This window comes from Neomonachus schauinslandi, chromosome 2 (genome assembly GCF_002201575.2).
Source record: "Neomonachus schauinslandi chromosome 2, ASM220157v2, whole genome shotgun sequence".
In the NCBI taxonomy this organism is placed as follows: Eukaryota; Metazoa; Chordata; class Mammalia; order Carnivora; family Phocidae; genus Neomonachus; species Neomonachus schauinslandi.
In genome coordinates, this window is record NC_058404.1 from 123,896,914 (window position 1) to 123,918,368 (window position 21,455).

The following is a 21,455-nucleotide window of genomic DNA, read 5'->3' on the forward strand; positions in this document are numbered from 1 at the left end:
AAGAAATCAAAGAAAACCTAAATAAGTAGAGACATATTGTGTTTGTAGATTGGAAGACTCAACATAGTAGATATGTCAATTCTTCCCAAATTGATGTAAGTTTTAATGTAATTCCTATCAAAATTCCAACAAGGTTGGCTTTTTTTTTGCAGATATTAACAATATCACTCTAAAATTTATGTAGAAAAACAAAAGAACTAGAATAAAGCAATTTTTTTCAAGTTGACAACATTTTATTTAAATTTTTCTATATAAATTTACATACTTAAAGGAAATAAAGTTGTTTCTTATAAGAAAATCTAAATGTTGCCAAGAAAGCAATCTTTGCTCATCTTTCAATTTCAGTGCCACTGAAACTTTTTTTAATGTTGTTTTTGAAAGACAACTCAGTTCAACTCAAATACACCTGGATTTTATTTAAGTCAAATAATACTTAGATTTCATTTTAGGAATTATCAAAAGATCACTGACAAATGATTTTTTACCTATAGTAATCTAAGATTTCAACCCAAATTTAGCAATATATTGTCTTTATATACTCCTAGCTTTGATTCATTCCTTTTTCTTAAAGTTTTTATTTAAATTCCAGTTAGTTAACATACAGTGTAATATTAGTTTCAAGTGTACAATACACTGATGCAACATTTCCATATGATACCTGGTACTCATCACAACAAGTGCACTCCTTAATCCCCATCACCTATTTAACCCATCTTCCACCCACCTCCCCTCTGGTGACCATCAGTTTGTTGTCTATAGTTAAGAGTCTGTTTCTTGGTCTGCCTCTCTATTCTTTTTTACCCTCTGCTCATTTTTTTGTTTCTTAAAGTCCACATAAGAGTTAAATCATATGGTATTTGTCATTCTCTGACTTATTTCCTTAGCATTATACTCTCTAGCTCCATCCACATCATTGCAAAATGGCAAGATGTGATTCTTTTTTATGGCTGAGTAATATTCCATTGTGTGTATCACTTCTTTTTTTTTAAATTCAATTAGCCAACATATAATACATCATTAGTTTCTGAAGTAGTGTTCAATGATGCATCAGTTGCATACAACACCCAATGCTCATCACATCATGTGCTCTCTTTAATGCCCATCGCCCAATTATCCCATCCTCCCACCCATCTCCCTTCCCACAACCCTCAGTTTATTTCCCAGAGTCAAGAGTCTCTCATGGTTTATCTCCCTCTCTGATTTTTTCCCATTCAGTTTTCCCTCCCCTTATGATCCTCTGCACTATTTCTTATATTCCACATATGAGTAAAACCATAAAAATATGGAACACTTCATGAATTTGCATGTCATCCTTGCACAGGGGCCATGCTAATCTTCTCTATATTGTTCTAATTTTAGTATGTGTGATGCTGAAGTGAGCACTATACCACAGCTTCTTTATTCATTCATCTGTCGATGGACATCTGGGCTCCTTCCATAGTTTGGCTATTGTGGACATTGCTGCTATAAACATTGAGGTGCTGGTACCCCTTCAGATCACCACATTTGTATCTTTGAGATAAATACCTAATAATGCAATTGCTGGGTCATAGGGTAGTTCTATTTTTAACTTTTTGAGGTATCTCCATACTGTTCTCCACAGTGGCTGCACCAGTTTGCATTCACACCAACAGTGCAAGAGTGTTCCTTTTTCTCCACATTCTTGTCAACACTTACTTGTTTCTTGTGGTTTTTGTTTTATCCACTCTGACAGGTGTGAGGTGATATCTCATTGTAGTTTTGATTTGTATTTCTCTGATGATGAGTGATATTGAGCATCTTTTTATGTGTCTGCTGGCCATCTGTATGTTTTCTTAGGAAAAATGTCTATTCATGTCTTCTGCCTATTTTTTAATTGGATTTTTTTGGGGGGGTGTTGAGTTCTGTAAGTTCTTTTTATATTTTGGAAACTAACCCTTTATCTGGTATGTCACTTGCAAATATCTTCTCCCATTCTGAAAGCTGCCTTTTAGTTTTGTTGATTGTTTCCTTTGCTTGCAGAATCTTTTTATTTTGATGAAGTCCCAATAGTTCATTTTTGGTTTTATTTCTCTTGCCTCTGGAGACATGTCTTGAAGGAAGTTTATGACTGATGTCAAAGGGATTACTGCCTGTGTTCTCCTCTAGGATTTTGATGGTTTCGGGTCTCACATTTAAGTCTTTAATCCATTTTGAATTTAGTTTTGTTATGGTATAAGAAAGTGATCCAGTTTCATTCTTTTGCATGTTGCTGTCCAGTTTTCCTAACACCGTTTGTTGAAGTGACTGTCCTTTTTCCATTGGATATTCTTTCCTGCTTTGTTGAAGATTAATTGACCATACAGTTGTGGGTTCCCTTCTGGGTTTTCTATTCTGTTCTATTGATCCATGTTTCTATTTTTGTGCCAGTACCATACTGTCTTGATCACCACAGCTTTGTATATAATTCAAAGTCTAAAATTGTGATGCCTCCAGCTTTGCTTTTTCTTTTTCAAGGTTGCTTTGGCTCTTCAGGGTCTTTTGTGGTTCCATACAAATTTTAGGATCATTTGTTCTAGCTCTGTGAAAAATGCTGGTGGTATTTTGATAGAGATTTTATTAAATGTGTAGATTGCTTTGGGTAGTATAGACATTTTAAGAATATTTGTTCTTCCAATCCATGAGCATGGAATATCTTTCCATTTCTTTGTGTTCTCTTCAATTTTGTTAATCAGTGTTCTATGGTTTTCAGAGTACAGGTCTTTCACTTTTTTGGTTAGGTTTATTTCTAGGTATTTAATTGTTTTTGGAGCAATTGTAAATGGGATTGATTCCTTAATTTCTCTTTCTGCTGCTTCACTATTGGCATATGAAAATGCAACAGATTTCTGTACATTGATTTTGTATCCTGAGACTTTATTGAATTCGTTTATCAATTCTAGCAGTTTTTTTGTGGAATCACTTGGGTTTTCTACATAGAATATCATGTCATCTCCAAAGAGTGAAAATTTGACTTTTCCTTGCTGATTTGGATGCCTTTTATTTCTTTGTGTTGTCTGACTGCTGTAGCTAGGACTTCCAGTACTATGTTAAATAACGGTGAGAGTGGACATCCCTGTCTTGTTCCTGACCATAGAGGAAAAGCTCTCAGTTTTTTCCCATTAAGGATGATATTAGCTGTGGGTTTTTCATAGATGGCCTTTAGTATGTTCTGGTATGTTCCCTCTAAACCTACTTTATCATGAGTGGATATTTTACTTTGTCAAATGCTTCTTCAGCATCTATTGAAATGATCAAATGGTTCTTATCCTTTCTTTATTAAAATGGTATATCATAGTGATTGATTTGTGAATATTGAACCCTTGCAACCCAAGAAAAAAATCTCACTTGATCTTGGTGAATGATTCTTTTAATGTATTGTTGGATTCTGTTTGCTAGTATTTTATTAAGATTTTTTGCATCCATGTTCATCAGGGATATTGGCCTCTAGTTCTGTTTTTTAGTGGTCTTTATCTGGTTTTGGTGTCAGGATAATGCTGGCCTCATAGAATGAATTTGGAAGTTTTTCTTCCTTTTCTATTTTTTTGGAATAGTTTGAAAACAAGAGGTATTAACTCTTCTTTATTTTTTATTTTTTTTAAATTTTTTTTTTAAATTTATTTATTTGAGAGAGAGAGTGAGAGAGAGAAAGAGCACAAGAGGGGGGAGCAGGAGAGGGAGAAGCAGACTCCCCGCCGAGCAGGGAGCCCGATGCGGGACTCGATCCCGGGACTCCAGGATCATGACCTGAGCTGAAGGCAGTCGCTTAACCAACTGAGCCACCCAGGTGCCCTTAACTCTTCTTTAAATGTTTGATAGAATTTGCTTGTGAAGCCATCTGGTCCTGGACTTTTTGTTTGTTGAGAGTTTTTTTGATTAGTGATTCTGTTTCTTTGCTGGTTATTGGTCTGCTCAGATTTTCTATTTCTTCCTGTTTCAGTTTTGGTAGTTTGTATGTTTCTAGAAATGTGTCCATTTCTTCTAGATTGTCCAATTTGTTGGCATGCAGTTTTTCATAATATTCTCTTATAATTGTTTGTATTTCTGTGGTATTGGTTGTTATTTCTCCTCTTTATTTATGATTTTATTTATTTGGGTCCTTTCTCTTTTCTTTTTGATAAGTCTGGCTAGAGGTTTATCAATTTTATTTTTTCAAAGAACCAGCTCCTGGTTGCATTGATCTGTTCTATTTTTTTTTTTAATTTCTATATGATTTATTTCTACTCTAATCTTTATTATTTCCTTCCTTCTTCTGGCTTTAGGCTTTGTGTGTTCTTTTTCTAGCTCCTTTAGGTGTAAGGTTAGGTTATATATATGAGATTTTTCTTGCTTCTTGAGGTAGGCGTGTATTGCTGTATAATTCCCTCTTAGGACCATTTTTGCTGCATCCCAAAGGTTTTGGACCATTGTGTTTTCATTTCCACTTTTTTCCACATATTTTCTTTGATTTGCTGGTTGACCCATTCATCATTTAGTAGAGTGTTGTTTAACCTTCACGTATTTGTGGTCTTTCCAAATTTCTTTCTTGTGGTTGACTTCTAGTTTCATAGCATTGTGGTCAGGAAAGGTGCATGATTTGTGACCTAGTATGTGCTCTATTCTGGAGAATGTTCCATGTGCACTTGAAAATAATGTGTATTCTGCTGTTTAAGGATGAAATGTTCTGAATATACCTGTTAAGTCCATCTGGTCCAGTGTGTCATTCAAAGCCATTGTTTCCTTGTTGATTCTCTCTTTAGATGATCTGTCCATTGCTGTAAGGTGTTATTTCTTAAAACAAATAAATAAATAAATTTTCTGTTCTCTTTTCTCTCTTCTTCTTCTGAGACTCTTATAATATGAATGTTACTTTGTTTGATGGAGTTACTGAGCTCCCTAAATCTATTCTTGTGTTGCATAATTCTTTTTTCTCTTTTGTTCAGCTTCATTATTTTCCATTATTTTGTCTTTCAGGTCACTAATTTGTTCCTCTGCTTCTTCCAGCCTGCTGTTCATTGCATCAAACCTGTTTCCAAACTCATTTATTACATTCTTCATCACTGACTGATTCTTTTTTAACTCTTTTATCTCTGTGGAAAGGGTCTCACTAATGTCTTACTCTTTTCTCAAGCCCAGTGAATATTCTTATGACTGTTGTTTTAAATTCTCCATCAGGGGTGCCTGGGTGGCTGGGTCAGTTAAACATCTAACTCTCGATTTCAACTCAGGTCATGATTTTAGGGTCCTGAGATCAAGCCCCATGTCCAGCTCTATGATCAGCATGGAGTCTGCTTCAGTTTCTCTCCTTCTGCCCCTCCCCCTGCTCGTGGTCTCTCTCTCTCTCTCAAATAAATAAATTTTTAAAAATAAATAAATAATTCTCCATCAGGCACATTACTTATATCTGTTTTGATTAGATCTCTGGCTGTGGCCTTGTCCTGTTCTTTCATTTGGGACAAATGCTTCCTCTTGGCTTTTTGTCTAAATCTCTGCCTTCTGCTATGTGTTAGAAAAGCCAGTTATGTCTCATTCTCCTGAAATAATGGCCTTGTGAAGAAGAAGCAATGTAGTGCCTAGAGTTTGGCAGTTCAGGGAGTGTCTCTGGTGTTTGCTATGCAAGTTATGCTGTTATGTTTTGGCTGCTCTATCCTTCAGGCCAGTCATCTTCAGAGGCTCTCCATGCCTGCTATGGGGGTGTTTGGTTCCTGGCCTAAATGTGTTGAGTTTTAACTAGGTGTGCTCTGGTCTGCTTGTGAAGTCAGTCCTGACACCAACTCCACCAGAACTGAGGCCCTGCAGAGCTGGTGTGGCCAGGAGACTTGGTGTGGGCAGGGTCTGTGCTGGTGTTCTGGGGGAGGGTCCTGCTGCTCTGGGACTGAGGCAAGCTTGACTGAGAAGGGCAGTCCTGCCAGAACACAGTGGGGGGTGGGGCTTGGTGTAAGCAAGTTAGGCAGCCAGTGTCCATGCCTAACTACTTCCCTCAGGTGGCTCTGTTTATGTTGGAGGGTGGGAGAAGGAAATGGAGCGGGGTAGTTCCTTTGTTCCTGGAGAGGCTTCCCCTTGAAAACTGCCTCTTAGGGACTCCCTTGAGAAGAGCAAATGATCTCTCCACATGTGCCCCAGGCATTCTTCAGATTGCTATTTCCACACTGTCTGCCCTCAAGTTGTTTGCTTGCCTTCTCTCCAGAAGCAGGGCAGTGCCCTCATGGCTCCATCCCAACCAAGCCTGGTGACCTTTAAAACTCTAGGCTTTAAGCCCCGCTATTTGCAAGAACTCATGAAATTCAGCCCCTGTCATTTTCCAAGCCAATGGCTTTGGGGAAACACTCTCCTTGTGTGTTCCCCTGTGTATTCTTGTCTCTCTCACCCTACTTTGAAAGCACAGCTCCCTCCCCTCCACAGCACCCACTATCTATTTCTCCCTTAGACCACATCTCCATACTTCCTACCTTCTTCAGTGTGGTCCCTTGTCTCTCTATAGTTGTGGATTTTGTTCTGTGAGTCTTCAGTTTGATTTCTGGTGTATTTAGGATGATTTGATAGTCATCTAGTTGGGTCCTCCTATGCCACTGTCATTTTCTGATTCTAGAATAAAGCAATTTTGAAAAAGAAAAATAAAGTAGGAAGAATCACTCTATCCAATTTCAAGACTTATTACAGAGCTGTAGTAATCAAGACTGCATTATATTGTCAGAAGAATAGACACATAGATCAATGGAAAAGAATAGAAAATATAGGAGTAGCCCTGCGCAAATATGCCCAACTGAATTTTGACAATCATGGAAAAACCATTCATTGGAGAAAAGATGGGCTTTCAAAACATGGTGCTGGAGCAATTGGACATTCATAGGTTAAATAAATGCATAAATAAATAAAGAAATCTTGACAAACATCTCACACCTTATGCAAAAATTAACTCAAAATGTATCATGGACTTAATTTTAAAACATAAAACAATAAAACATAAGCAAATTGAAGAAAATTTTTAGAATTTAGGGCTAGACACACACAAAAAAATCTTAGACTAGGCATCAAAAGCACAATCCATAATAGGAAAAAATGATAAACTGGACTTCAAAACTAAAAACTCTTGCTCTTGAGAAGATCTTGCTAACACAATGAAAGGACATGCTACAGACTGGGAGGACTGTGAGAAAACATTTGCAAATCACATATTTAACAAAGGACTATTATCTAGAATATATAAGGAACTCTCAAATTTCACCAGTAAAAAACAAACAAAAACAAACAATTCCATTAGAAAATGGACAAAAGACACAATGAGATATTTTGTCAGTGAGGATACACAAATGGCAAATGAGTACATGAAAAGATGTTTGATGTCATTAGCCATTAAGGAAGGGAAATGGGAATTAAAAGCACAATGAGATATGACTAAAACCTACCAAAATGGCTAAAATTAAAAATAAATATCAATAATACCAAAGTCTGGCAAGGATATGGAAGAACTGGATGATTTATACATGGCTGGTGTGAATGTAAAATGGGAATAATTCAGATGTCTTTCAATAGATGAATGGTTAAAGATACTGTGGTATAGAATTCTACTCAGCAATAAAAAGGAAAAAACTACTGAAATTGACAACCTGGATGGATGTCCAGAGAAGTATGTTGACTGAAAAACAAAGCCTATTCCAAAGGTTACATACAAACCCAAAGGTATGCTTTCATTCATATAACATTCTTAAAATACTGGTTGTCAGGGGACAAGGAGGTAGTGGATGTGGGAGGGTAGTGGTTGTGAACATAAAAGAGTAACAAGAAGAATCCTGGTGACAACACTGTTTTGCACCTTGATTGTATCAATCTTGAGATCCTGGTTGGGATGTTGTACTATAGTTTTGCAAGTGGTACCACTGGGGGACATTGGTTAAAGGGTACATAAGATACCTCTATTATTTCTTGCAATTTTATATAAATGTACCTCAAAGTAAAACTATCTCAAAATAAAAAGTATAATAAAAAAAACAGCCTTAACTGGCTATTCCATCAGAAGAATTTCCTGGATGAGGCTTACCTTTTAAAGCTACATAGTGATGAATTTCTCTTGCAATTTTCAAATGCAAATGAATAATTCAGCTGAACAAATGTATTTTGAATACTTACTATGATCAAAACAGTGCTAATTAAAATGGTTTGGGTGTGATAATGGATGCGAGGTGGTATGTTAGGAGCTTACAATATATGGAGGGAGACAGAGGCATGTACAAATAACTGTTCTAAGGAAAGTAGTAGCAAAGCAGATGTGATGGCTGAAATCTGAGGAAAATGTAATAAAATAACATGAGAAGGATAGCTTACCTACACCTGTGGGTTAGAAATGTATAGGAATTGTAGAGGAGAGTAGATTGTATGCTTTGAGCAGGGCTTAGGAAGATCAGAAGTATTTCCTTAATTAATTATACAGATATTTATTTGCATTTAATTATGCTGATTGGCTAATAGATGCTTCTGAGAAAATCTGGATTATGCTGAAGTTCTTGCATGATGTTTCATATTTGCTAATTTCCATTCATAGCAACAAATAACATGTGCCCTGATGGCAGTGTTATAATTCCCCTTATGATTTTTGCAGAACGGATGCTGGCCATCCTTTTTTGGGCACAACTTTCAAGGTAGATTTAAAGTCCAAAAACCACTAAGTGGTTGCCATGCTATCAGGTGTCAGTGTGGTCAATAGGACAATGAGCCAAAGTGAAAGTAACAGCCAAGCCTTTTTTCACTTAGAGCGACAGTGCAAACAAAAGGCAAGAAGACAGGCACCACTCCCAGCCCCCTGGTGTTCATTTTATCCCCCAGAACAGCACAGGGGGAGGATCAGGGGGATGCACCAAAAATGGGAGGAATCATCTCACTGATGAAGAGCCCCTGACAAAAACTCCTACCTTTTATGGACGTGTGGGCCAGGGGAGGGAAGGGGGGAGAGGCTAGAAGTGGGAAAGCGCTGAGTCAAAGTGGATAAAAGTGACTTAGCTGAGACCCCCAATGTGGAGGCCTCCAAATGGATGAGCCTAGGTGAGGAATGCAGAGATGCATATGAGAGTGTGAGCACAACTGAGCCACGGAGGTAGTGGGTCTGAGTCACACCCCCACATCCTCACCCTTGTGCAGCTTGTTGGGCAAAATCTAGTATATCAAATCTCTGTTAGTACTGCTAGAATGTAGAAGACTTTACTACTGATGATTTCAGTGCTAGTCATTATTGATTAGATCTTGACTCCAGTGTTTACCTCTTGCTATATATTTTCTCGCAGAAAGGAAAAATGAATTAAACCGCTTCAACTCTTCTGTATTTGGGGGAAACAAAAACAAAAACAAAAACAAAACCTTGTAATCAGTTGCCTGCTGTTGGGCCTGAAAGTTTAAGGTCATACATATGGATTTAGGCCTGAAGCTAGACTTCTCAGTGTCTAAATAGCATTCTGACTTTGGAAAGATCTTTTTGGGTCCTACAGCCACATCTGCATTTTTTAGTGAACCATTCAGGTAGTAGAATTTTTTTCTATTTATTCTTGCTATAGTGTCAAGAAATGTGCTGGGTTTGGGCATGATTAAGAATTTAACAATATTATGTTTAAGCAAGTAGGAAAAGCTCAGTAATTTTATATTTCCAGAAATGTATTAAGTGATTTAGAATTTAATTTAGATAAATAAGTAATCATTGAATCATATCAAAAACCCCAATTTACTGAACCATCCTGGTTGAGAAACAATGGCCATTAAAAAGTGCCATATCCAGGGGCGCCTGGGTGGCTCAGTTGGTTAAGCGACTGCCTTCGGCTCAGGTCATGATTCTGGAGTCCCAGGATCGAGTCCCACATCAGGCTCCCTGCTCAGCAGGGAGTCTGCTTCTCCCTCTGACCCTCCTCCCTCTCATGCTCTCTGTCTCTCATTCTCTCTCTCGCAAAAAAATAAAATCTTAAAAAAAAAAAGGAAGTGCCATATCCAGGAACACGCCGGGTGCCTCCTGCCCCTTCTTTGACATGTTTCATTCCTGGTGTCCCTTTGATACTTTAAAAAGTGACACTTCTAATGTGGACAATAAGACAATTGCAGGTGATGTGCATTATTTTATCGTTTCTACTTTCAAGAAAGTAAATTTATCGTAAGAAGCTTATGTTAAACTGGTCATACAAATATATACTTCTGTATCACCCACAGCCTAATAATTATGGCTAGTGCCAGATGTTTATTAGTGGGAACAAAGAACTTAATTTTAGAAATAAGAATTAGATAACATTCAACTCTGAGAATATTAACTTTTTCAAATTCTTGATATTGAAGGTGAAATGCAAGCTTATCCTTGCTACCCACTCCTAGAACTTTTGGCCTAGGTCTCTTGATCCTTATTTTCCCTTCCAAGACAATACATGATCAATCTAATTCCTCTCCCCTAAGTAGCCTTTCATGTAGTTCAAGACAGTTATAATTTCCTGTGGAAGACCTTCTTAATTTCTTAATATGTAAGCTCTGTGGGAATAGTGTTGAATTTACTAAGCACGATAGCTAAAACATCTGATATATAAGAGATGTTGAACAATTTAAAGGATGAATTTTAGATCATTATATTTCCAGTATACTATGTGCTGTATTTTTACTATTTCAAATCCTATATTTTAAAACTCTCTGCAAGTAAATTTTTCTCCTGTATGTTCTTGCTCCTCTTAAAGGTTAGCATTTTATATATATCATATAATATTTTACATATATATTATAGCTATATAACAGTGCTTTAAAATATATGTCTATCTACCTATCATCTATCTATCATTTATCTATCTAATCATATATCTATCATCTATCTATTTATCTATCATCTATCTCTATCAAGTGCTTTTCTCAAAACAAAACAAAAAAGGTTAAAAGAGCTTGAAAATTGAAAGAATGCCCCTTTGGCACATTTACGCTGACAAATATTCTACTTTTAAACTCTTGGTCTCCTTGTCCAGTCCTGGGGCATCTGGGGATGTCAGCCTTCAAACTGGCTTCAGATCACGAAGGATTTTCCTGTGTATAGATTGTGGAAAACTGGGAAATAAACACATGGATGAGCACACATGAAGGAACATGGTGAAAGTCTAATCAATCACTCTTATTTGCATAGTCTTACTTCTCAAGTACATTACAAAGACTAACAGGAAAATAATGACAGTGAAAGAAATAGGTGGCATCTTTTCAATTTTGTTTTTTGTATTTAGTTTTCTTTTGTTTTTTGCAGCTTTAGAGTACATAGCTAGGTAATTAACAGAGGAGAGTATGAGGATCACAGGAAAAGATAAAATGGATTGTTCTCATTTCAAAGAATTCTCCTAAGACAATAGATTGTAATGAGTGAAAGCAGTTTTCTGAGTTCTAAGTATAATAAATACAGTAAAATTAATATTCAAAATTTCTGATATTGCCCTACAAATAGCTACAATGATCTCAGATTTATAGTCAGAGTGACCACATCATTTCTTCCTGAAACCAGAACATTTTAAGAGTGAATAGGGGAACTATGGGTAATTATGCCTGGGCAATAGACATACACAGATTGTTCCAGCCAAACAAATACATGTAGTCATGACCTGACAGTGTCCTGTTAATTAAGATAATTACTGAATTCAATCAAGTTTCAAGTTGTAGTTTAATCGTTTGCTTTATTTGATTTTCTTCTCTTTTGTTCTGGTTTTTCATACTGGCTAGAAGGTTTTTCCCTCAGATCTTCACATGGCTGACTCCTTCTTATCATTAAAATTTTAGCTGTAATATCTCAATTTTAGAGAGCTCTTTCCTAGAGCAACTTATCTAATGCCATCCACACCAATATATCATTTTGTTGTTGTTGTCTTTTCTTCATAGTTGAGATCATGATCTAAATTTATTTCATTATTTATTTACTTACTAATTGTCTGTCCCTCCCAATCAAATGTAAGCCCCCTGAGAAAGGGACCTTCTGTGTTGTACACTGACAAATCTTTAGAACGTGGAAGAATTTCTGGTTCAATAAAAACGTGTTGAGTTTATGAACAAATAACTAACAAACCATCATTACTATCTGATATTGGTGTTTAGATTTGGAACTGTAAGGAATGGGAACTATTTTGAATTTAAGGTGTAGATTATTTGACATTTCTATGTTTTTATGATTTCATGGTTCTAGAAAATGTAAAGATTTGGTTGTGTTAACTAGACTTAAGAAGTTTGAGTCATTTGACTAAAAGACGAAAATTGTGGTTTAGGGTGGAATATCCTAATGGTTTCGATTTTTTAATCCGTTCAGATTATAATTTACTTTAGATTCTTAGTTCACTTTATGGCAGCTGAAAATAATCATGGAACATGTGAGGGATTCCAAAGGTGAATACCTTACACATGCAGGTTTTACAATGAACAGCAATCATTCTGCCTTGTTGGAGAGGTATAGAAATAGCCAAGTAACCTCTGTACCAAGGCGGAGATTTAACTGGTTTGTAGACCCCAGGATGTTTCTAAGTCAGTTTTATCAATTTGCAATTACAACTCTGAAACTCATCTATCATCCACTGTAGTGGGAGACAGCCTGAAATTCGAACTGGCAGATCCTTCTCCTTTCTTGTTGAACACAGCCCATAAATAACTCTACAGAACTGTCCCTGTTATTTCAATATTAGTGGCATCAAAATTCTTTGACAAGCACATTATATGCTATTGAAAGAAATGGGGGGGAAATCCTTTCTGAGATGGATTGATTTTTCTGGAGACTTTGCATCTTTTTCAAATTAAAAAAACATATTAAAAAGACTAAGACTAGTCTGTCTTCTTCTGGAGTGCCTGACAGTTTGTAGGGGACCAATAAAAGTTGTTGAATGAATCAATGAAAAAATGGAAAAAAAAAAAGAAAAAAGAAAGAATAAACGCTTAAGATACTACTTATAACTAGACCAAGAGTATGGCTATTCCACAAATGAAACTTTTTGTTTTACAGACTGCAGATTTCTTAAAACAACTATAAAAGAAAAATTATTAGAAATAAGCTTCATTTTTTTTAGATGACATAATCGTCTAGCTTGGTCTAAATACAGTTAACAGAGTTAGAACGCTACATAAACAAAGTAGGGAAAATGTAATATTTGAAGGACATTTTGAAAGGGCAACCTGTCTAAAATTCTCTTATGCCCTATTGTCCTTACTTCCCCAATTTTTCTTTGTCCCCAAAGTATTACCTTTAGTTAGAATTTTGTCCACAATATGTCTTTGAAAAAAGATTGTTCTATCTCTCTACACTTTGTTTTCAAGCCCTCCTTTTCTGTGCTCACTCTCTTTCCTACATTTTTAATAAAAGTATTTTAAGTTGCAAGTGTTCAGTGAATCCCTGGTGACATCTTTATAAACAGTATTTTAAAGGTTATTTCTAGATCTTAGTTAAATGTTATTAAGCCTTTAGGGAAAGTGGCAAGGATACTCAGTGATACAGAGTTAGAATCTTTTCAATATGAGGAAATTTCTAATTATAAATAATTAAGAAAAAATGCTTCTGATTCCTGACAAGATGATCTAGCATGGCTGCTGGCTTACTCCTTAAACTGAAAACTAGAAATGGAAAAGAGAATGACACTAAGGATTCAATAACCTAAGACACATGGTAAGAAACTTCTGGGGAAAGAAGACATTTGGGGTCACATCTGCAATGTGGACATTGAGAGTTCAGGTCAGAGCAAAAATAGATGCCTCAAACTGGGGGAGAGCTTTATAGTTGTGCATTTCCTTCTTCCATATTTAATCATGGGGTGGGGTGGGAGAGATAATTGCCAGTATCTGCATTATTGTGGGACAGAAAAACCATGGTATCACAGCAGAACTAGCCAGAGGTGAACAGGGTCACATCAGCATGATGTTGGGGTACAGCTGAGGTGAAGAGCACATAGTATCTTTATCAAGTAAGTGGGTGAGCTCTGAAGTATTTTCTTCTCCCACTCTTCATTTCGGTGACTTTAAGTGAGAGAAGTAGATCAGGGCACAGCCTGCTTCTCCCTCTCCCTCTCCCCTACTGTGTTCTCTCTCTCTCTGTCAAATAAATAAATAAAGTCTTAAAAAAAAAAAAAAAGAATAATGCCAGGGACCAAAAAGAGATACTGGAAAATGTCAATACAAAGAAGAGCTGTGATACTGATTTTAAACTTAAGCAAAATAGAATCTAAAAGAACATCATGTTGATCAAGGGATGGGAATTTTTGCTTGAGACAGGCTTAACCACAGGAGGGTGGCATGTGGGAAGGGAGTGGATCAGAGGTGGTTGAGCAGATTGTAATAGTAGAAACTCGCTTCCCTGAAATGGGTCCCAAGTAATGTAGCCACATCCTAAATCACTACAAGGGCAAAATCTCTGTGCCATGTTTAGTTCCTCCCTTACATGACTAATAACCAGTCAATGTAGCTGATATATCCAGAGGAATATAAGCCCACAAGAAAGTAGTACCTTATAAATGAAGAGTGTATTAATTGAAACAAAGAAATAATTAGATTGAAGTGAAGAAATACAACTCAATAGCAAAGAAAGAAACAATCCTATTAAAAATGGGCATAGGAACTGAAAAGACTTTTTTTTTTTCCTAAGAGGACACACAAATGGCCAACAGGTCCATGAAAAGGTGTTCAACATCACTAAGCATCAGGGAATGCAAATGAAGACCATAATGAGATACTACCTCACACCTGTTAGAATAGCTATCATCAAGAAGACAAAAGATAGCAAGTTTTGATGAGGTTGTGGAGAAAAAGGAAGACTTGTGCAATTTTAGTGGAATGTACATTGGTTTAGCCACTATGGAAAAGAGTATGCAGTTCCTCACAAACAAACAAATTGAACTACTATATGATCCAGCAGTCCCACTACTGAGTGATCTTGCATGGCTGTTGGAAATGAAAACAGGATATTGAAAAGATGTCTGTACTCCCGTGTTTATTTCAGCATTATTCATGATAGCCAAGATATGGAAACAACCCAAGTGTCTGTCAGAAAATGAGTTATAAATGTATATACACACACACAAACACATACACACAGGACTATTATTCAGCTATGAGAAAGAAGGAAATCCTGCCATTTGTACTATGAATAGACCTTAAAGGAATTAATTTAGTATTAAAAAAGAAATAACTAGATGGATGTAAGAGTTAATGCATTTAGCCAATAAATATTTATTCATTTTTATCATGTTAAAGTACAGCACCAAAAAAGTGAAAAGACAACCTACAGCATGGGGGAAAATTTCTGCAATAAGTATATCTATTTACTAAATCATACATGTGACAGAATATATATATATATATAAACTCTTAAAACTCAATAACCAAAGACAAATGACACAATTTAAAAATGGGCAAAGGATCTAAATGGACATTTTTTTTCAAAGAAGATACACAAATGGCTAAAAAGTACTTGAAGAATGCTTGACATGATTAGACATCAGGAAAATGCAAATGAAATCACAGGATACCACTTCACAGACACTAGCATGGTTATAATAAAAAAAGGCAGAAAATTGCAAGTGTTGGTAAGGATGTGGAGAAATTAGAATCATCATATGTAGCTGGCGGGGATGTAAAGAGTTCAGTTGCCAACTCTACGTATCATAACCCCCTTCAGGCCAATGAAAAGGGAGAAATGGAGAGCCAGGGACATTCTTCCTTATCACTCAAATAAGAGTTCTCCCAGGAACCTCCTCAGGTGACTTCTGCTTCAATACTATTGGCCAAAATCCGATCACGGGGCACAGCCACCCAGAAAGAGATTAGGGACCTGAAGAATATGACGATTTTGATTTACTCTGTTTTTTTTTTTTTAAAGATTTATTTATTTGACAGAGAGAGACACAGAGAGAGGGGGAACACAAGCAGGGGGAGTGGGAGAGGGAGAAGCAGGTTTCCCGCGGAGCGGAGAGCCCAATGCGGGCCTCGATCCAGGACCCTGGGATCATGACCCGAGCCGGAGGCAGACGCTTAAACGACTGAGCCACCCAGGCGCCCCGATTTTGATTTACTCTGATCAGTGGTCCTCAAAGTATGATCTGGGAACATGTCCCTTTTAAGGGATCTGACAGGCCAACACTGTTTTCATAACAATACTAAAATGTTATTTACCTCCTTTGCTCTCATTTTTTCCTCAAGTGTACAGTGGAGTTTCCCAGAGACTACATGGTATGTGATAATTATAATGTTAATGATCTGGGGGCTATGGGATGTATGCTCATGCATTTTTATGTTTTAAATGTCTCAGTTTTAATTTCTAATACAGTGAATATCAATCGATTTAACCAACGCAAATAAAAGCTCTTTGGTGTCCTTAAAACTTTTGAAAGTGTAATAAGGCTTGAGAAAAAAGGTTTCAAAACTGCTGGCTTAGACTAATCAAGATCCTTAAACTGCTAGGAAGATGGCTGCATTTAACAAACTGGAGTTTTATTAGCAAAGAAGATGGAGGGTCTGGCACTGAGAAGGAAGATGATGAAGTCTGATCAGTCTATGTAAGAAAACAAAATTATAGGACTATTCTCGAATTACAAGCAGTTAACTTCTAAGTGAATTATTAGAAAAATGACCACAGCATTATATTAAAAATTGGTATATCATGAGCAAGTAGGATTTAATTCTGGAATGCAGAGATGGTTCATCATCAGAAAATGTATTAATGTAATTGGACACATAAATAGCCTAAATTAGTTAAAATCATATGATCAACTCAGTAAGTGATAAAGCTCAAAGTCAATTTTCTAATAGTAAGGATCAGAAAATCATCAACTAAAGGGACATTTCACCTGATAAAGAGTATTTACTAAAGCATTTTAAGCAAACACCAGACTAGAGACATTTTTCAAGATCAGGAGCAATAAAGTATCCTTTATCATGGCACCTGTACAATACCTGTTTGGAGATCCATATTTGCATTTATGTATATGATCCATCCATATTTATTTATATGAACTTAAAAATATTTCTTATTTTCAGATGATATGGTTATCTAAAAGAAAGCCCAACAGAACCAACAAGTTACTAAAGCTAAAAAGAGAGCTTGCTAAATACAAAACTATATTACAAATATCATTGCCATTTTTCTGATCTAATAGTAAGCAACTAGAAACTAAAGTTGAGAACACAAAAACTGGCCCCTGTAAACTTAGAAATTTAGACATTTGATCTTTTGCTCTTGCCATGACTATTAAGAGAGCGAATATGTCATTCAAGAAACATTTATGGATAAATACTGCAAAGCAGCATCCTTGATGATTGGCATAGAGCATTTGTGTCAAAAAGACAAACTATCAGCCTTGTTTCAAGGGAACAGCCTAGTAAAATGAGGATGCTATGTAGCAAAAAAGGTACATTTGCATGATTATATCTAATACAAGAATAAGGCACAGTTTTCTTAACCTTAATGCTTTTGAAACTAAGTGCTTGCTTCACGTAAAGGGGCACAAAACTATTATATCTGTTTTCCTCCTGAGAATATTAGTACTGTTTTTCAAAAATATGTAACTATAATTACCTGACATCACTTAAGTATTCATTGTAATCTTACAGCTAGTTGTGCACTCTGGTCTTTTAGACAGACACAGAAAACAGAAAATACAGTTCTTGACTATGAGGACTTAGAAACTAGCGGAAGAGATAAAACACAGTCTCACGCAACAATGTGAGCACAATTACAAAACAAGTACATAAAATAACCCACACTAGGCTAGATACTGCTTCATAAATTAATGTGTGCTAAATAATTATTTATAAATAATTTCCGTGTTTGTAAACACCTCCACTGTAGACAATTTGAAGCTACCAACAGTTTAACACAATTCCATATAGTGACACAATTTCCTTAATACTTATTAAGTCGGTATGAGATGGCTCCAGCATACAGTCTATATTTTAAAAGCATCCTTTCTTTCATTATCTCCAAAAGTTACTCATTCCTTTCCCACTCTGATCACTGGAGAGAGATGTGGAGGTGTTTTCCTTCCAGACAATTCAAGTCTCAACATATCTTATTTCTCATGTTTGTTAGAAAATCTACAAATGTCATCTGAAATATGTGAATCCTTACAGTCCGTGAAACCATACCCTTAACCACTGTGTGTATTCAAAACACATTTTGTGGGCGCCTGGGTGGCTCAGTTGGTTGGGCGACTGCCTTCGGCTCAGGTCATGATCCTGGAGTCCCGGGATCGAGTCCCGCATCGGGCTCCCTGCTCGGCGAGGAGCCTGCTTCTCCCTCTGACCCTCCCCCCTCTCATGTGCTCTCTCATTCTCTCTCTCTCAAATAAATAAATAAAATCTTTAAAAAAAAAAAAAAAAAAAAAAAAAAAAAAAACACATTTTGTGACAAGATATGTATATAGGTTTGGTATTTGTTAGCGATCTGTTCTCTGCACTTCATTAAGACTATTTTTTTCTTCAGAGAGTAGCTTCATCTTAGAGAAAACTTTTTCTCCTTATCCGTATCCTCCAGTCAAATTCATTTGTCTCAAATATTCTTTTCATGTTAGCTTTAAAAACCCCTTTACTATTCCCTATAAACTTAGCACTTACACGTGAAGCATCGTGGGCTTGGTTTATCTAAGATCCTGCCACGTGAATTATTTGCGACAGAAATGTTAGAGAGTCGAGCTGCATACTATTCTTTGTGACAGTTGTTCAGCTGATGTTTCTGCATCAGCCTCTGGAAGAGCTGCGGTTCCCTGGGGCCTTTTGGTGTAATTACGTTAGCGGCACCAGATGTAGTAGTGTGACTGGCTTTGAGCTTGGGGTGTCTTGAAAGCAGGAGGGGGATGATGCAGACAATTTGTCTGGAATTCCAGCTGTCTGCCTCCTTTGTAAAGTTGATGCCCAGATTATTCTAGTGTCCAGGAAGGACTGTGGGAGACATACTCTTAAAATGCAAAGGCAGTTTCACATCAAATCTTTTATTAAAGTCATTACCATTCAGTCTCCATAAATCTCAATAGGTCACTTAGCTGGAGAAAATAAGGATATGACATGCGGTAATATAATGTGGGTAGGGGTAAGGTGAGGAGCGAGAGAGATAAAAAGGAGGAAGGAAAATGTTTTGAGAATGTATGAAAATGCATCTACATCAAAGAGACCCATTTAAACTGTTCAGTTTTGATAAGGGAAGGAAAGAATCATTCATTTATAGCTAGGGTCACGAACAGGTACATGTGATATATATTGAAATCTCAAAGAATCAGTTTCCTGTAGGAAATTTCTTCATTTGATGCATTATAGTATAAAATAAGTAAAGGTAATGAGGTAAAGGTATGATCTTACGCGTATAGGTCTTAAAGTGTATGTAAAGGTGTTTGACATTCTCATACCTTTACAAACACGAATTGATAGAAGTGAAATAGGTAATGAGGAGACAGTGTCTTCAACTTGAATTGAACAATGATTTATGATCATGGAACATACGAATATTATTCCGTAGGTTCTCTGGTGACCACAGTTATGAATAAGCTGTATGCTCTTAACCATTAAGAGCTTGTAACTTAGCAGAGGAAAGAAAATCATATATAATTAGAGTTACTGTGTGGCAGGCCATGACAAGAGCTCCACAGTGGTATGAATAGGCTGTGAGAACTTAGGGAAGAAAGAACTTAGTTCTGGGCAGAGGGCGCCTAGTAAAATTCTGGTAAACATGTGGCTTTGAAGCAGAATATTAATAGACACGTAGGAGTTATAGAGGGGATATCTGAGGAGTAGAGACTTTCAATATACAGACCTTCTCTTTATATCGTTCATTATTAGTTGAATCTTGATTGTTCTATTATATGCCAGACACTGTGTTAGATGTTGGGAGGAAGAATGCATAAAGTGTGGTCTCTGCCCTCAAAGAAATAACAGTGACTGTTCATGTCATTGAAGCAATTGCTCTCTTCCCTTTCTCCTGCAGTATAAACATGTTGATACAAATTTTTAAACAACTGTTTAGCCAGTCATTTAGGGTTATGGAGGTTGAACATTAAATCAGACCAGACACCACATAAATGGGATAGGATGGGGAAGAGGTAACAGAATTTGTGAATTTTAGCACCAGCGCTGTGACGTACCTGGCATACTTGACATCTTTTGTATTTTTAACATCCCTCTCTTCTCCGTGACAAAATTATTTTGAGTAATAATTGTGTAATAACTAATAATAATGATTTTGTTGATTGTTCTTTATTAATAAAACAATTTAAACAGGGAATTACTTTCAATTTTAAAGCTACTAAAATTTATTAAAATATTTCATGTAGGGCGCCTGGGTGGCTCAGTCAGTTTAGCACCCAACTCTTGGTTTCTGCTCAGGTCATGAGCTCAGGGTCGTGGGATCAAGCGCCGTGTTGGGCTCCGTGCTTAGCGGGGAGTCTGCTTGAGATTCTCTCTCTCCCCCACCTCTGTTCCTCCCCCCGCTCTCTCTCTCTAAAATAAAAAAGTAAATCTAAAAAAAAATATTTTACGTGTGCACTGAAATTGCACTGAAACAATTGCATTCATTTCCTATAGCTCCTGTAACAAAGTACCGAGAACTCAGTGAGTCAAAACAACACAAATTTATTGCCTTCCAATTCCGCAGGTCAGAGGTATGAGATGGGTCTCGTGGGACTAAAATCAAGCTGCAGGCAGGGACTGTGTTCCTTCCAGAGGCTCAAGAGGAGACTCTCTCTCCTTACCTTTCCTGTTTCTAAAGGTTGCCTCTCTTCCTTCTTCAATCCAACAATCACATTACTCCAACCTCCCCTTCCCTTGTCTCATCTCTTCTCACTCTCCTGCCTCCCTCTTTCACTTACACCGACTATTGCAATCACATTGCCCTGATCATCCACCATGATCTCACCATCCCAGCATCCTTAATTTTATCACCTCTGCAATTCTTTCTGCGGAGTAAGGCAACATATTCACAGATTCAGGGACACCTTTGGGTGGGTGGGAATCATTATTTTGCCTAACATGCCAATCAAAATATTATATCTTATGGTTTGCCTTCTGTTTCACTTTTACATTTTACACACACACACACACACGCAACTCCAAATACTCACATGGGCTGACAGAGTTGAAGGAACTCAAGTTCTGCTTTTTTTGTTTGTTTTGTTTTGTTTTTTGGTCTTTACAATCACTGTGTTCTATTCATTTATTTCTAACAAATTAAACACAAGAATATGGTTATTCCTAATCTGATTTATTAAACATAGGGTTTTTCACAGGCATTAGAGAAATGAACTGCCCCAAAAGTGAGCTTGAAAAATTCTGCACTGTTATGAATTTATTCTTGACAACAATTTGTATAGTTGAGCCCACATGGGTCCGGGCCAATTGCATATTGGGAGTTGCCTGAAATAACTTTAATGTAGAAAACAATATTCATTAAAGTTTATGCCATAAAAATATGCTAATGTTAAACTTCTCTGTGCATTAGTGAAGCGCAACAGTAACTGCAGCAATTGTTTAAATTTTAGACCATCAAA

The 21,455-nt window shown here is 36.7% G+C and overlaps 1 non-coding gene across 1 annotated transcript; it reads right to left on the bottom strand.

Moving 5' to 3' along the window:
• Nucleotides 1–1,276: 1,276 nt before the first annotated feature.
• On the bottom strand, nt 1,277–1,383 carry LOC123324140. The gene has a single exon (XR_006539633.1). It is a non-coding gene; the product is annotated as a U6 spliceosomal RNA (small nuclear RNA).
• Between the last annotated feature and the right edge of the window lie 20,072 nt (nt 1,384–21,455).